Here is a 17,804-nt window from a genome sequence, read left to right as displayed (position 1 = left end):
CCATGCAAGAAAAACACTCTGTTTTAGAGAAAACAGCATTCTTTCACTCTACTGTGTTTCCTATAGGGCACGTACAGTGAGCTAGCTCAGAACAAAAGAACTGTGCTTCCTACACAAACGGGGCATATCTAGTTCAACTCAGTATTGGAAACTGAGTAAAACAGGAGCTTCTCTTCAGTCCAATACACTGTACTGGCTGGGAACAGACGCGAATGCTATTTGCACTGTATATGGCCAGAATAGCACAAGTGTGCTGTTCTTAGCCTGAATGAACACTTGCTGCTAGAACTTGAATCTCAACGTGATTCAACTCCGTTTAGGAAGTTTAATTGAACCCTAGTGCGCCATGCAAGAAAAACACTCTGTTTTAGAGAAAACAGCATTCTTTCACTCTACTGTGTTTCCTATAGGGCACGTACAGTGAGCTAGCTCAGAACAAAAGAACTGTGCTTCCTACACAAACGGGGCATATCTAGTTCAACTCAGTATTGGAAACTGAGTAAAACAGGAGCTTCTCTTCAGTCCAATACACTGTACTGGCTGGGAACAGACGCGAATGCTATTTGCACTGTATATGGCCAGAAGAGCACAAGTGTGCTGTTCTTAGCCTGAATGAACACTTGCTGCTAGAACTTGAATCTCAACGTGATTCAACTCCGTTTAGGAAGTTTAATTGAACCCTAGTGCGCCATGCAAGAAAAACACTCTGTTTTAGAGAAAACAGCATTCTTTCACTCTACTGTGTTTCCTATAGGGCACGTACAGTGAGCTAGCTCAGAACAAAAGAACTGTGCTTCCTACACAAACGGGGCATATCTAGTTCAACTCAGTATTGGAAACTGAGTAAAACAGGAGCTTCTCTTCAGTCCAATACACTGTACTGGCTGGGAACAGACGCGAATGCTATTTGCACTGTATATGGCCAGAAGAGCACAAGTGTGCTGTTCTTAGCCTGAATGAACACTTGCTGCTAGAACTTGAATCTCAACGTGATTCAACTCCGTTTAGGAAGTTTAATTGAACCCTAGTGCGCCATGCAAGAAAAACACTCTGTTTTAGAGAAAACAGCATTCTTTCACTCTACTGTGTTTCCTATAGGGCACGTACAGTGAGCTAGCTCAGAACAAAAGAACTGTGCTTCCTACACAAACGGGGCATATCTAGTTCAACTCAGTATTGGAAACTGAGTAAAACAGGAGCTTCTCTTCAGTCCAATACACTGTACTGGCTGGGAACAGACGCGAATGCTATTTGCACTGTATATGGCCAGAATAGCACAAGTGTGCTGTTCTTAGCCTGAATGAACACTTGCTGCTAGAACTTGAATCTCAACGTGATTCAACTCCGTTTAGGAAGTTTAATTGAACCCCAGTGCGCCATGCAAGAAAAACACTCTGTTTTAGAGAAAACAGCATTCTTTCACTCTACTGTGTTTCCTATAGGGCACGTACAGTGAGCTAGCTCAGAACAAAAGAACTGTGCTTCCTACACAAACGGGGCATATCTAGTTCAACTCAGTATTGGAAACTGAGTAAAACAGGAGCTTCTCTTCAGTCCAATACACTGTACTGGCTGGGAACAGACGCGAATGCTATTTGCACTGTATATGGCCAGAATAGCACAAGTGTGCTGTTCTTAGCCTGAATGAACACTTGCTGCTAGAACTTGAATCTCAACGTGATTCAACTCCGTTTTGGAAGTTTAATTGAACCCCAGTGTGCCATGCAAGAAAAACACTCTGTTTTAGAGAAAACAGCATTCTTTCACTCTACTGTGTTTCCTATAGGGCACGTACAGTGAGCTAGCTCAGAACAAAAGAACTGTGCTTCCTACACAAACGGGGCATATCTAGTTCAACTCAGTATTGGAAACTGAGTAAAACAGGAGCTTCTCTTCAGTCCAATACACTGTACTGGCTGGGAACAGACGCGAATGCTATTTGCACTGTATATGGCCAGAATAGCACAAGTGTGCTGTTCTTAGCCTGAATGAACACATGCTGCTAGAACTTGAATCTCAACGTGATTCAACTCCGTTTAGGAAGTTTAATTGAACCCTAGTGCGCCATGCAAGAAAAACACTCTGTTTTAGAGAAAACAGCATTCTTTCACTCTACTGTGTTTCCTATAGGGCACGTACAGTGAGCTAGCTCAGAACAAAAGAACTGTGCTTCCTACACAAACGGGGCATATCTAGTTCAACTCAGTATTGGAAACTGAGTAAAACAGGAGCTTCTCTTCAGTCCAATACACTGTACTGGCTGGGAACAGACGCGAATGCTATTTGCACTGTATATGGCCAGAAGAGCACAAGTGTGCTGTTCTTAGCCTGAATGAACACTTGCTGCTAGAACTTGAATCTCAACGTGATTCAACTCCGTTTAGGAAGTTTAATTGAACCCTAGTGCGCCATGCAAGAAAAACACTCTGTTTTAGAGAAAACAGCATTCTTTCACTCTACTGTGTTTCCTATAAGGCACTTACAGTGAGCTAGCTCAGAACAAATGAACTGTGCTTCCTACACAAACGGGGCATATCTAGTTCAACTCAGTATTGGAAACTGAGTAAAACAGGAGCTTCTCTTCAGTCCAATACACTGTACTGGCTGGGAACAGACGCGAATGCTATTTGCACTGTATATGGACAGAAGAGCACAAGTGTGCTGTTCTTAGCCTGAATGAACACTTGCTGCTAGAACTTGAATCTCAACGTGATTCAACTCCGTTTAGGAAGTTTAATTGAACCCTAGTGCGCCATGCAAGAAAAACACTCTGTTTTAGAGAAAACAGCATTCTTTCACTCTACTGTGTTTCCTATAGGGCACGTACAGTGAGCTAGCTCAGAACAAAAGAACTGTGCTTCCTACACAAACGGGGCATATCTAGTTCAACTCAGTATTGGAAACTGAGTAAAACAGGAGCTTCTCTTCAGTCCAATACACTGTACTGGCTGGGAACAGACGCGAATGCTATTTGCACTGTATATGGCCAGAAGAGCACAAGTGTGCTGTTCTTAGCCTGAATGAACACTTGCTGCTAGAACTTGAATCTCAACGTGATTCAACTCCGTTTAGGAAGTTTAATTGAACCCTAGTGCGCCATGCAAGAAAAACACTCTGTTTTAGAGAAAACAGCATTCTTTCACTCTACTGTGTTTCCTATAGGGCACGTACAGTGAGCTAGCTCAGAACAAAAGAACTGTGCTTCCTACACAAACGGGGCATATCTAGTTCAACTCAGTATTGGAAACTGAGTAAAACAGGAGCTTCTCTTCAGTCCAATACACTGTACTGGCTGGGAACAGACGCGAATGCTATTTGCACTGTATATGGCCAGAAGAGCACAAGTGTGCTGTTCTTAGCCTGAATGAACACTTGCTGCTAGAACTTGAATCTCAACGTGATTCAACTCCGTTTAGGAAGTTTAATTGAACCCTAGTGCGCCATGCAAGAAAAACACTCTGTTTTAGAGAAAACAGCATTCTTTCACTCTACTGTGTTTCCTATAGGGCACGTACAGTGAGCTAGCTCAGAACAAAAGAACTGTGCTTCCTACACAAACGGGGCATATCTAGTTCAACTCAGTATTGGAAACTGAGTAAAACAGGAGCTTCTCTTCAGTCCAATACACTGTACTGGCTGGGAACAGACGCGAATGCTATTTGCACTGTATATGGCCAGAATAGCACAAGTGTGCTGTTCTTAGCCTGAATGAACACTTGCTGCTAGAACTTGAATCTCAACGTGATTCAACTCCGTTTAGGAAGTTTAATTGAACCCCAGTGCGCCATGCAAGAAAAACACTCTGTTTTAGAGAAAACAGCATTCTTTCACTCTACTGTGTTTCCTATAGGGCACGTACAGTGAGCTAGCTCAGAACAAAAGAACTGTGCTTCCTACACAAACGGGGCATATCTAGTTCAACTCAGTATTGGAAACTGAGTAAAACAGGAGCTTCTCTTCAGTCCAATACACTGTACTGGCTGGGAACAGACGCGAATGCTATTTGCACTGTATATGGCCAGAATAGCACAAGTGTGCTGTTCTTAGCCTGAATGAACACTTGCTGCTAGAACTTGAATCTCAACGTGATTCAACTCCGTTTTGGAAGTTTAATTGAACCCCAGTGTGCCATGCAAGAAAAACACTCTGTTTTAGAGAAAACAGCATTCTTTCACTCTACTGTGTTTCCTATAGGGCACGTACAGTGAGCTAGCTCAGAACAAAAGAACTGTGCTTCCTACACAAACGGGGCATATCTAGTTCATCTCAGTATTGGAAACTGAGTAAAACAGGAGCTTCTCTTCAGTCCAATACACTGTACTGGCTGGGAACAGACGCGAATGCTATTTGCACTGTATATGGCCAGAATAGCACAAGTGTGCTGTTCTTAGCCTGAATGAACACTTGCTGCTAGAACTTGAATCTCAACGTGATTCAACTCCGTTTAGGAAGTTTAATTGAACCCTAGTGCGCCATGCAAGAAAAACACTCTGTTTTAGAGAAAACAGCATTCTTTCACTCTACTGTGTTTCCTATAGGGCACGTATAGTGAGCTAGCTCAGAACAAAAGAACTGTGCTTCCTACACAAACGGGGCATATCTAGTTCAACTCAGTATTGGAAACTGAGTAAAACAGGAGCTTCTCTTCAGTCCAATACACTGTACTGGCTGGGAACAGACGCGAATGCTATTTGCACTGTATATGGCCAGAATAGCACAAGTGTGCTGTTCTTAGCCTGAATGAACACTTGCTGATAGAACTTGAATCTCAACGTGATTCAACTCCGTTTTGGAAGTTTAATTGAACCCCAGTGTGCCATGCAAGAAAAACACTCTGTTTTAGAGAAAACAGCATTCTTTCACTCTACTGTGTTTCCTATAGGGCACGTACAGTGAGCTAGCTCAGAACAAAAGAACTGTGCTTCCTACACAAACGGGGCATATCTAGTTCAACTCAGTATTGGAAACTGAGTAAAACAGGAGCTTCTCTTCAGTCCAATACACTGTACTGGCTGGGAACAGACGCGAATGCTATTTGCACTGTATATGGCCAGAATAGCACAAGTGTGCTGTTCTTAGCCTGAATGAACACTTGCTGCTAGAACTTGAATCTCAACGTGATTCAACTCCGTTTAGGAAGTTTAATTGAACCCTAGTGCGCCATGCAAGAAAAACACTCTGTTTTAGAGAAAACAGCATTCTTTCACTCTACTGTGTTTCCTATAGGGCACGTACAGTGAGCTAGCTCAGAACAAAAGAACTGTGCTTCCTACACAAACGGGGCATATCTAGTTCAACTCAGTATTGGAAACTGAGTAAAACAGGAGCTTCTCTTCAGTCCAATACACTGTACTGGCTGGGAACAGACGCGAATGCTATTTGCACTGTATATGGCCAGAAAAGCACAAGTGTGCTGTTCTTAGCCTGAATGAACACTTGCTGATAGAACTTGAATCTCAACGTGATTCAACTCCGTTTAGGAAGTTTAATTGAACCCTAGTGCCCCATGCAAGAAAAACACTCTGTTTTAGAGAAAACAGCATTCTTTCACTCTACTGTGTTTCCTATAGGGCCCGTAAGTGAGCTAGCTCAGAACAAAAGAACTGTGCTTCCTACACACACGGGGCATATCTAGTTCAACTCAGTATTGGAAAATGAGCAAAACAGGAGCTTCTCTTCAGTCCAATACACTGTACTGGCTGGGAACAGACGCGAATGCTATTTGCACTGTATATGGCCAGAATAGCACAAGTGTGCTGTTCTTAGCCTGAATGAACACTTGCTGCTAGAACTTGAATCTCAACGTGATTCAACTCCGTTTAGGAAGTTTAATTGAACCCTAGTGCGCCATGCAAGAAAAACACTCTGTTTTAGAGAAAACAGCATTCTTTCACTCTACTGTGTTTCCTATAGGGCACGTACAGTGAGCTAGCTCAGAACAAAAGAACTGTGCTTCCTACACAAACGGGGCATATCTAGTTCAACTCAGTATTGGAAACTGAGTAAAACAGGAGCTTCTCTTCAGTCCAATACACTGTACTGGCTGGGAACAGACGCGAATGCTATTTGCACTGTATATGGACAGAAGAGCACAAGTGTGCTGTTCTTAGCCTGAATGAACACTTGCTGCTAGAACTTGAATCTCAACGTGATTCAACTCCGTTTAGGAAGTTTAATTGAACCCTAGTGCGCCATGCAAGAAAAACACTCTGTTTTAGAGAAAACAGCATTCTTTCACTCTACTGTGTTTCCTATAGGGCACGTACAGTGAGCTAGCTCAGAACAAAAGAACTGTGCTTCCTACACAAACGGGGCATATCTAGTTCAACTCAGTATTGGAAACTGAGTAAAACAGGAGCTTCTCTTCAGTCCAATACACTGTACTGGCTGGGAACAGACGCGAATGCTATTTGCACTGTATATGGCCAGAAGAGCACAAGTGTGCTGTTCTTAGCCTGAATGAACACTTGCTGCTAGAACTTGAATCTCAACGTGATTCAACTCCGTTTAGGAAGTTTAATTGAACCCTAGTGCGCCATGCAAGAAAAACACTCTGTTTTAGAGAAAACAGCATTCTTTCACTCTACTGTGTTTCCTATAGGGCACGTACAGTGAGCTAGCTCAGAACAAAAGAACTGTGCTTCCTACACAAACGGGGCATATCTAGTTCAACTCAGTATTGGAAACTGAGTAAAACAGGAGCTTCTCTTCAGTCCAATACACTGTACTGGCTGGGAACAGACGCGAATGCTATTTGCACTGTATATGGCCAGAATAGCACAAGTGTGCTGTTCTTAGCCTGAATGAACACTTGCTGCTAGAACTTGAATCTCAACGTGATTCAACTCCGTTTAGGAAGTTTAATTGAACCCTAGTGCGCCATGCAAGAAAAACACTCTGTTTTAGAGAAAACAGCATTCTTTCACTCTACTGTGTTTCCTATAGGGCACGTACAGTGAGCTAGCTCAGAACAAAAGAACTGTGCTTCCTACACAAACGGGGCATATCTAGTTCAACTCAGTATTGGAAACTGAGTAAAACAGGAGCTTCTCTTCAGTCCAATACACTGTACTGGCTGGGAACAGACGCGAATGCTATTTGCACTGTATATGGCCAGAATAGCACAAGTGTGCTGTTCTTAGCCTGAATGAACACTTGCTGATAGAACTTGAATCTCAACGTGATTCAACTCCGTTTAGGAAGTTTAATTGAACCCCAGTGCGCCATGCAAGAAAAACACTCTGTTTTAGAGAAAACAGCATTCTTTCACTCTACTGTGTTTCCTATAGGGCACGTACAGTGAGCTAGCTCAGAACAAAAGAACTGTGCTTCCTACACAAACGGGGCATATCTAGTTCAACTCAGTATTGGAAACTGAGTAAAACAGGAGCTTCTCTTCAGTCCAATACACTGTACTGGCTGGGAACAGACGCGAATGCTATTTGCACTGTATATGGCCAGAATAGCACAAGTGTGCTGTTCTTAGCCTGAATGAACACTTGCTGCTAGAACTTGAATCTCAACGTGATTCAACTCCGTTTTGGAAGTTTAATTGAACCCCAGTGTGCCATGCAAGAAAAACACTCTGTTTTAGAGAAAACAGCATTCTTTCACTCTACTGTGTTTCCTATAGGGCACGTACAGTGAGCTAGCTCAGAACAAAAGAACTGTGCTTCCTACACAAACGGGGCATATCTAGTTCAACTCAGTATTGGAAACTGAGTAAAACAGGAGCTTCTCTTCAGTCCAATACACTGTACTGGCTGGGAACAGACGCGAATGCTATTTGCACTGTATATGGCCAGAATAGCACAAGTGTGCTGTTCTTAGCCTGAATGAACACTTGCTGCTAGAACTTGAATCTCAACGTGATTCAACTCCGTTTAGGAAGTTTAATTGAACCCTAGTGCGCCATGCAAGAAAAACACTCTGTTTTAGAGAAAACAGCATTCTTTCACTCTACTGTGTTTCCTATAGGGCACGTATAGTGAGCTAGCTCAGAACAAAAGAACTGTGCTTCCTACACAAACGGGGCATATCTAGTTCAACTCAGTATTGGAAACTGAGTAAAACAGGAGCTTCTCTTCAGTCCAATACACTGTACTGGCTGGGAACAGACGCGAATGCTATTTGCACTGTATATGGCCAGAAAAGCACAAGTGTGCTGTTCTTAGCCTGAATGAACACTTGCTGCTAGAACTTGAATCTCAACGTGATTCAACTCCGTTTAGGAAGTTTAATTGAACCCCAGTGTGCCATGCAAGAAAAACACTCTGTTTTAGAGAAAACAGCATTCTTTCACTCTACTGTGTTTCCTATAGGGCACGTACAGTGAGCTAGCTCAGAACAAAAGAACTGTGCTTCCTACACAAACGGGGCATATCTAGTTCAACTCAGTATTGGAAACTGAGTAAAACAGGAGCTTCTCTTCAGTCCAATACACTGTACTGGCTGGGAACAGACGCGAATGCTATTTGCCCTGTATATGGCCAGAATAGCACAAGTGTGCTGTTCTTAGCCTGAATGAACACTTGCTGCTAGAACTTGAATCTCAACGTGATTCAACTCCGTTTTGGAAGTTTAATTGAACCCCAGTGTGCCATGCAAGAAAAACACTCTGTTTTAGAGAAAACAGCATTCTTTCACTCTACTGTGTTTCCTATAGGGCACGTACAGTGAGCTAGCTCAGAACAAAAGAACTGTGCTTCCTACACAAACGGGGCATATCTAGTTCAACTCAGTATTGGAAACTGAGTAAAACAGGAGCTTCTCTTCAGTCCAATACACTGTACTGGCTGGGAACAGACGCGAATGCTATTTGCACTGTATATGGCCAGAATAGCACAAGTGTGCTGTTCTTAGCCTGAATGAACACTTGCTGCTAGAACTTGAATCTCAACGTGATTCAACTCCGTTTAGGAAGTTTAATTGAACCCTAGTGCGCCATGCAAGAAAAACACTCTGTTTTAGAGAAAACAGCATTCTTTCACTCTACTGTGTTTCCTATAGGGCACGTATAGTGAGCTAGCTCAGAACAAAAGAACTGTGCTTCCTACACAAACGGGGCATATCTAGTTCAACTCAGTATTGGAAACTGAGTAAAACAGGAGCTTCTCTTCAGTCCAATACACTGTACTGGCTGGGAACAGACGCGAATGCTATTTGCACTGTATATGGCCAGAATAGCACAAGTGTGCTGTTCTTAGCCTGAATGAACACTTACTGCTAGAACTTGAATCTCAACGTGATTCAACTCCGTTTAGGAAGTTTAATTGAACCCCAGTGTTCCATGCAAGAAAAACACTCTGTTTTAGAGAAAACAGCATTCTTTCACTCTACTGTGTTTCCTATAGGGCACGTACAGTGAGCTAGCTCAGAACAAAAGAACTGTGCTTCCTACACAAACGGGGCATATCTAGTTCAACTCAGTATTGGAAACTGAGTAAAACAGGAGCTTCTCTTCAGTCCAATACACTGTACTGGCTGGGAACAGACGCGAATGCTATTTGCCCTGTATATGGCCAGAAAAGCACAAGTGTGCTGTTCTTAGCCTGAATGAACACTTGCTGCTAGAACTTGAATCTCAACGTGATTCAACTCCGTTTAGGAAGTTTAATTGAACCCTAGTGCCCCATGCAAGAAAAACACTCTGTTTTAGAGAAAACAGCATTCTTTCACTCTACTGTGTTTCCTATAGGGCCCGTAAGTGAGCTAGCTCAGAACAAAAGAACTGTGCTTCCTACACACACGGGGCATATCTAGTTCAACTCAGTATTGGAAAATGAGCAAAACAGGAGCTTCTCTTCAGTCCAATACACTGTACTGGCTGGGAACAGACGCGAATGCTATTTGCACTGTATATGGCCAGAATAGCACAAGTGTGCTGTTCTTAGCCTGAATGAACACTTGCTGCTAGAACTTGAATCTCAACGTGATTCAACTCCGTTTAGGAAGTTTAATTGAACCCCAGTGCGCCATGCAAGAAAAACACTCTGTTTTAGAGAAAACAGCATTCTTTCACTCTACTGTGTTTCCTATAGGGCACGTACAGTGCGCTAGCTCAGAACAAAAGAACTGTGCTTCCTACACAAACGGGGCATATCTAGTTCAACTCAGTATTGGAAACTGAGTAAAACAGGAGCTTCTCTTCAGTCCAATACACTGTACTGGCTGGGAACAGACGCGAATGCTATTTGCACTGTATATGGCCAGAATAGCACAAGTGTGCTGTTCTTAGCCTGAATGAACACTTGCTGCTAGAACTTGAATCTCAACGTGATTCAACTCCGTTTTGGAAGTTTAATTGAACCCCAGTGCGCCATGCAAGAAAAACACTCTGTTTTAGAGAAAACAGCATTCTTTCACTCTACTGTGTTTCCTATAGGGCACGTACAGTGAGCTAGCTCAGAACAAAAGAACTGTGCTTCCTACACAAACGGGGCATATCTAGTTCAACTCAGTATTGGAAACTGAGTAAAACAGGAGCTTCTCTTCAGTCCAATACACTGTACTGGCTGGGAACAGACGCGAATGCTATTTGCACTGTATATGGCCAGAATAGCACAAGTGTGCTGTTCTTAGCCTGAATGAACACTTGCTGCTAGAACTTGAATCTCAACGTGATTCAACTCCGTTTAGGAAGTTTAATTGAACCCCAGTGCGCCATGCAAGAAAAACACTCTGTTTTAGAGAAAACAGCATTCTTTCACTCTACTGTGTTTCCTATAGGGCACGTACAGTGAGCTAGCTCAGAACAAAAGAACTGTGCTTCCTACACAAACGGGGCATATCTAGTTCAACTCAGTATTGGAAACTGAGTAAAACAGGAGCTTCTCTTCAGTCCAATACACTGTACTGGCTGGGAACAGACGCGAATGCTATTTGCACTGTATATGGCCAGAATAGCACAAGTGTGCTGTTCTTAGCCTGAATGAACACTTGCTGCTAGAACTTGAATCTCAACGTGATTCAACTCCGTTTAGGAAGTTTAATTGAACCCTAGTGCGCCATGCAAGAAAAACACTCTGTTTTAGAGAAAACAGCAATCTTTCACTCTACTGTGTTTCCTATAGGGCACGTACAGTGAGCTAGCTCAGAACAAAAGAACTGTGCTTCCTACACAAACGGGGCATATCTAGTTCAACTCAGTATTGGAAACTGAGTAAAACAGGAGCTTCTCTTCAGTCCAATACACTGTACTGGCTGGGAACAGACGCGAATGCTATTTGCACTGTATATGGCCAGAATAGCACAAGTGTGCTGTTCTTAGCCTGAATGAACACTTGCTGCTAGAACTTGAATCTCAAAGTGATTCAACTCCGTTTAGGAAGTTTAATTGAACCCTAGTGCGCCATGCAAGAAAAACACTCTGTTTTAGAGAAAACAGCATTCTTTCACTCTACTGTGTTTCCTATAAGGCACTTACAGTGAGCTAGCTCAGAACAAATGAACTGTGCTTCCTACACAAACGGGGCATATCTAGTTCAACTCAGTATTGGAAACTGAGTAAAACAGGAGCTTCTCTTCAGTCCAATACACTGTACTGGCTGGGAACAGACGCGAATGCTATTTGCACTGTATATGGCCAGAATAGCACAAGTGTGCTGTTCTTAGCCTGAATGAACACTTGCTGATAGAACTTGAATCTCAACGTGATTCAACTCCGTTTAGGAAGTTTAATTGAACCCTAGTGCGCCATGCAAGAAAAACACTCTGTTTTAGAGAAAACAGCATTCTTTCACTCTACTGTGTTTTCTATAGTGCACGTACAGTGAGCTAGCTCAGAACAAAAGAACTGTGCTTCCTACACAAACGGGGCATATCTAGTTCAACTCAGTATTGGAAACTGAGTAAAACAGGAGCTTCTCTTCAGTCCAATACACTGTACTGGCTGGGAACAGACGCGAATGCTATTTGCACTGTATATGGCCAGAATAGCACAAGTGTGCTGTTCTTAGCCTGAATGAACACTTGCTGCTAGAACTTGAATCTCAACGTGATTCAACTCCGTTTAGGAAGTTTAATTGAACCCCAGTGCGCCATGCAAGAAAAACACTCTGTTTTAGAGAAAACAGCATTCTTTCACTCTACTGTGTTTCCTATAGGGCACGTACAGTGAGCTAGCTCAGAACAAAAGAACTGTGCTTCCTACACAAACGGGGCATATCTAGTTCAACTCAGTATTGGAAACTGAGTAAAACAGGAGCTTCTCTTCAGTCCAATACACTGTACTGGCTGGGAACAGACGCGAATGCTATTTGCACTGTATATGGCCAGAATAGCACAAGTGTGCTGTTCTTAGCCTGAATGAACACTTGCTGCTAGAACTTGAATCTCAACGTGATTCAACTCCGTTTAGGAAGTTTAATTGAACCCTAGTGCGCCATGCAAGAAAAACACTCTGTTTTAGAGAAAACAGCAATCTTTCACTCTACTGTGTTTCCTATAGGGCACGTACAGTGAGCTAGCTCAGAACAAAAGAACTGTGCTTCCTACACAAACGGGGCATATCTAGTTCAACTCAGTATTGGAAACTGAGTAAAACAGGAGCTTCTCTTCAGTCCAATACACTGTACTGGCTGGGAACAGACGCGAATGCTATTTGCACTGTATATGGCCAGAATAGCACAAGTGTGCTGTTCTTAGCCTGAATGAACACTTGCTGCTAGAACTTGAATCTCAACGTGATTCAACTCCGTTTAGGAAGTTTAATTGAACCCTAGTGCGCCATGCAAGAAAAACACTCTGTTTTAGAGAAAACAGCATTCTTTCACTCTACTGTGTTTCCTATAAGGCACTTACAGTGACCTAGCTCAGAACAAATGAACTGTGCTTCCTACACAAACGGGGCATATCTAGTTCAACTCAGTATTGGAAACTGAGTAAAACAGGAGCTTCTCTTCAGTCCAATACACTGTACTGGCTGGGAACAGACGCGAATGCTATTTGCACTGTATATGGCCAGAATAGCACAAGTGTGCTGTTCTTAGCCTGAATGAACACTTGCTGATAGAACTTGAATCTCAACGTGATTCAACTCCGTTTAGGAAGTTTAATTGAACCCTAGTGCGCCATGCAAGAAAAACACTCTGTTTTAGAGAAAACAGCATTCTTTCACTCTACTGTGTTTTCTATAGTGCACGTACAGTGAGCTAGCTCAGAACAAAAGAACTGTGCTTCCTACACAAACGGGGCATATCTAGTTCAACTCAGTATTGGAAACTGAGTAAAACAGGAGCTTCTCTTCAGTCCAATACACTGTACTGGCTGGGAACAGACGCGAATGCTATTTGCACTGTATATGGCCAGAATAGCACAAGTGTGCTGTTCTTAGCCTGAATGAACACTTGCTGCTAGAACTTGAATCTCAACGTGATTCAACTCCGTTTAGGAAGTTTAATTGAACCCTAGTGCGCCATGCAAGAAAAACACTCTGTTTTAGAGAAAACAGCATTCTTTCACTCTACTGTGTTTCCTATAGGGCACGTACAGTGAGCTGGCTCAGAACAAAAGAACTGTGCTTCCTACACAAACGGGGCATATCTAGTTCAACTCAGTATTGGAAACTGAGTAAAACAGGAGCTTCTCTTCAGTCCAATACACTGTACTGGCTGGGAACAGACGCGAATGCTATTTGCACTGTATATGGCCAGAATAGCACAAGTGTGCTGTTCTTAGCCTGAATGAACACTTGCTGCTAGATCTTGAATCTCAACGTGATTCAACTCCGTTTTGGAAGTTTAATTGAACCCCAGTGTGCCATGCAAGAAAAACACTCTGTTTTAGAGAAAACAGCATTCTTTCACTCTACTGTGTTTCCTATAGGGCACGTACAGTGAGCTAGCTCAGAACAAAAGAACTGTGCTTCCTACACAAACGGGGCATATCTAGTTCAACTCAGTATTGGAAACTGAGTAAAACAGGAGCTTCTCTTCAGTCCAATACACTGTACTGGCTGGGAACAGACGCGAATGCTATTTGCACTGTATATGGCCAGAATAGCACAAGTGTGCTGTTCTTAGCCTGAATGAACACTTGCTGATAGAACTTGAATCTCAACGTGATTCAACTCCGTTTAGGAAGTTTAATTGAACCCTAGTGCGCCATGCAAGAAAAACACTCTGTTTTAGAGAAAACAGCAATCTTTCACTCTACTGTGTTTCCTATAGGGCACGTACAGTGAGCTAGCTCAGAACAAAAGAACTGTGCTTCCTACACAAACGGGGCATATCTAGTTCAACTCAGTATTGGAAACTGAGTAAAACAGGAGCTTCTCTTCAGTCCAATACACTGTACTGGCTGGGAACAGACGCGAATGCTATTTGCACTGTATATGGCCAGAATAGCACAAGTGTGCTGTTCTTAGCCTGAATGAACACTTGCTGCTAGAACTTGAATCTCAACGTGATTCAACTCCGTTTAGGAAGTTTAATTGAACCCTAGTGCGCCATGCAAGAAAAACACTCTGTTTTAGAGAAAACAGCATTCTTTCACTCTACTGTGTTTCCTATAAGGCACTTACAGTGAGCTAGCTCAGAACAAATGAACTGTGCTTCCTACACAAACGGGGCATATCTAGTTCAACTCAGTATTGGAAACTGAGTAAAACAGGAGCTTCTCTTCAGTCCAATACACTGTACTGGCTGGGAACAGACGCGAATGCTATTTGCACTGTATATGGCCAGAATAGCACAAGTGTGCTGTTCTTAGCCTGAATGAACACTTGCTGCTAGAACTTGAATCTCAACGTGATTCAACTCCGTTTAGGAAGTTTAATTGAACCCCAGTGCGCCATGCAAGAAAAACACTCTGTTTTAGAGAAAACAGCATTCTTTCACTCTACTGTGTTTCCTATAGGGCACGTACAGTGAGCTAGCTCAGAACAAAAGAACTGTGCTTCCTACACAAACGGGGCATATCTAGTTCAACTCAGTATTGGAAACTGAGTAAAACAGGAGCTTCTCTTCAGTCCAATACACTGTACTGGCTGGGAACAGACGCGAATGCTATTTGCACTGTATATGGCCAGAATAGCACAAGTGTGCTGTTCTTAGCCTGAATGAACACTTGCTGCTAGATCTTGAATCTCAACGTGATTCAACTCCGTTTTGGAAGTTTAATTGAACCCCAGTGCGCCATGCAAGAAAAACACTCTGTTTTAGAGAAAACAGCATTCTTTCACTCTACTGTGTTTCCTATAGGGCACGTACAGTGAGCTAGCTCAGAACAAAAGAACTGTGCTTCCTACACAAACGGGGCATATCTAGTTCAACTCAGTATTGGAAACTGAGTAAAACAGGAGCTTCTCTTCAGTCCAATACACTGTACTGGCTGGGAACAGACGCGAATGCTATTTGCACTGTATATGGCCAGAATAGCACAAGTGTGCTGTTCTTAGCCTGAATGAACACTTGCTGCTAGAACTTGAATCTCAACGTGATTCAACTCCGTTTAGGAAGTTTAATTGAACCCTAGTGCGCCATGCAAGAAAAACACTCTGTTTTAGAGAAAACAGCAATCTTTCACTCTACTGTGTTTCCTATAGGGCACGTACAGTGAGCTAGCTCAGAACAAAAGAACTGTGCTTCCTACACAAACGGGGCATATCTAGTTCAACTCAGTATTGGAAACTGAGTAAAACAGGAGCTTCTCTTCAGTCCAATACACTGTACTGGCTGGGAACAGACGCGAATGCTATTTGCACTGTATATGGCCAGAATAGCACAATTGTGCTGTTCTTAGCCTGAATGAACACTTGCTGCTAGAACTTGAATCTCAACGTGATTCAACTCCGTTTAGGAAGTTTAATTGAACCCTAGTGCGCCATGCAAGAAAAACACTCTGTTTTAGAGAAAACAGCATTCTTTCACTCTACTGTGTTTCCTATAAGGCACTTACAGTGACCTAGCTCAGAACAAATGAACTGTGCTTCCTACACAAACGGGGCATATCTAGTTCAACTCAGTATTGGAAACTGAGTAAAACAGGAGCTTCTCTTCAGTCCAATACACTGTACTGGCTGGGAACAGACGCGAATGCTATTTGCACTGTATATGGCCAGAATAGCACAAGTGTGCTGTTCTTAGCCTGAATGAACACTTGCTGATAGAACTTGAATCTCAACGTGATTCAACTCCGTTTAGGAAGTTTAATTGAACCCTAGTGCGCCATGCAAGAAAAACACTCTGTTTTAGAGAAAACAGCATTCTTTCACTCTACTGTGTTTTCTATAGTGCACGTACAGTGAGCTAGCTCAGAACAAAAGAACTGTGCTTCCTACACAAACGGGGCATATCTAGTTCAACTCAGTATTGGAAACTGAGTAAAACAGGAGCTTCTCTTCAGTCCAATACACTGTACTGGCTGGGAACAGACGCGAATGCTATTTGCACTGTATATGGCCAGAATAGCACAAGTGTGCTGTTCTTAGCCTGAATGAACACTTGCTGCTAGAACTTGAATCTCAACGTGATTCAACTCCGTTTAGGAAGTTTAATTGAACCCTAGTGCGCCATGCAAGAAAAACACTCTGTTTTAGAGAAAACAGCATTCTTTCACTCTACTGTGTTTCCTATAGGGCACGTACAGTGAGCTGGCTCAGAACAAAAGAACTGTGCTTCCTACACAAACGGGGCATATCTAGTTCAACTCAGTATTGGAAACTGAGTAAAACAGGAGCTTCTCTTCAGTCCAATACACTGTACTGGCTGGGAACAGACGCGAATGCTATTTGCACTGTATATGGCCAGAATAGCACAAGTGTGCTGTTCTTAGCCTGAATGAACACTTGCTGCTAGATCTTGAATCTCAACGTGATTCAACTCCGTTTTGGAAGTTTAATTGAACCCCAGTGTGCCATGCAAGAAAAACACTCTGTTTTAGAGAAAACAGCATTCTTTCACTCTACTGTGTTTCCTATAGGGCACGTACAGTGAGCTAGCTCAGAACAAAAGAACTGTGCTTCCTACACAAACGGGGCATATCTAGTTCAACTCAGTATTGGAAACTGAGTAAAACAGGAGCTTCTCTTCAGTCCAATACACTGTACTGGCTGGGAACAGACGCGAATGCTATTTGCACTGTATATGGCCAGAATAGCACAAGTGTGCTGTTCTTAGCCTGAATGAACACTTGCTGATAGAACTTGAATCTCAACGTGATTCAACTCCGTTTAGGAAGTTTAATTGAACCCTAGTGCGCCATGCAAGAAAAACACTCTGTTTTAGAGAAAACAGCAATCTTTCACTCTACTGTGTTTCCTATAGGGCACGTACAGTGAGCTAGCTCAGAACAAAAGAACTGTGCTTCCTACACAAACGGGGCATATCTAGTTCAACTCAGTATTGGAAACTGAGTAAAACAGGAGCTTCTCTTCAGTCCAATACACTGTACTGGCTGGGAACAGACGCGAATGCTATTTGCACTGTATATGGCCAGAATAGCACAAGTGTGCTGTTCTTAGCCTGAATGAACACTTGCTGCTAGAACTTGAATCTCAACGTGATTCAACTCCGTTTAGGAAGTTTAATTGAACCCTAGTGCGCCATGCAAGAAAAACACTCTGTTTTAGAGAAAACAGCATTCTTTCACTCTACTGTGTTTCCTATAAGGCACTTACAGTGAGCTAGCTCAGAACAAATGAACTGTGCTTCCTACACAAACGGGGCATATCTAGTTCAACTCAGTATTGGAAACTGAGTAAAACAGGAGCTTCTCTTCAGTCCAATACACTGTACTGGCTGGGAACAGACGCGAATGCTATTTGCACTGTATATGGCCAGAATAGCACAAGTGTGCTGTTCTTA

Source organism: Peromyscus maniculatus, chromosome 6 (assembly GCF_049852395.1).
Source record: "Peromyscus maniculatus bairdii isolate BWxNUB_F1_BW_parent chromosome 6, HU_Pman_BW_mat_3.1, whole genome shotgun sequence".
NCBI lineage: Eukaryota > Metazoa > Chordata > Mammalia > Rodentia > Cricetidae > Peromyscus > Peromyscus maniculatus.
This window is presented reverse-complemented; position numbering follows the sequence as displayed.